Source organism: Gavialis gangeticus, unplaced genomic scaffold (assembly GCF_001723915.1).
Source record: "Gavialis gangeticus isolate Ggan-Ray unplaced genomic scaffold, GavGan_comp1, whole genome shotgun sequence".
NCBI lineage: Eukaryota > Metazoa > Chordata > Crocodylia > Gavialidae > Gavialis > Gavialis gangeticus.
In genome coordinates this window covers 89,033,738-89,034,236 of record NW_017729033.1, presented here as the reverse complement: position 1 = coordinate 89,034,236, position 499 = coordinate 89,033,738, and the positions used below count along the sequence as shown (strand labels likewise).

At 42.7% G+C, this 499-nt stretch overlaps 1 long non-coding RNA gene across 1 annotated transcript in view; it reads left to right on the top strand.

Moving 5' to 3' along the window:
• Nucleotides 1-26: 26 nt before the first annotated feature.
• LOC109303709 overlaps nt 27-499 on the top strand; it is a 5,944-nt gene continuing 5,471 nt past the window's right edge. The window contains exon 1 of the long non-coding RNA XR_002099182.1: nt 27-490. This is a non-coding gene — a long non-coding RNA (uncharacterized LOC109303709). The remainder of the gene's footprint in view (nt 491-499) is intronic.

Below are 499 nucleotides of genomic sequence, written 5' to 3'. Positions count from 1 at the left end.
GGGGGGGAAGGTTAAGGATGAAAGAACTGATCGGTGTTTTTGGCTTGCTGAATGACTTAATTGCTTCGTTCCCCTTGTACGTCATGGTGTTCATTAATAAGATATGCAGTCTGGCTTGGTGGGTTAGTGTCTTGAAAAGAATTATACTGTATGTTGTGATATCTGGCAAAACTTGGAAGAGAGGTTAAGAAAATTCTGAAGTGTAAGACTTTACTGGGCAAATGTATAGAACAGATCATGCAACATAAGAACACAAATATGTTGGGGGATGGGAGGGAGGAAAAGACGCATGTACTGTGAACATAGGATGGGGTATTAAAAAGCGAACAGTCCATGAATATGCTTGCCTGCTTTTTACTCATTCTCTGACCACATTTTCTAGAACTTCCTTATATCATTCTTCTATTTCTGCATATGGCCCTCATTCTGGCAAGCGTCTTCTGGACTCCTGCTGAGGGCTGCCTCCAGTTGACTCGCGTGAATGACCCAGGTCACTCAG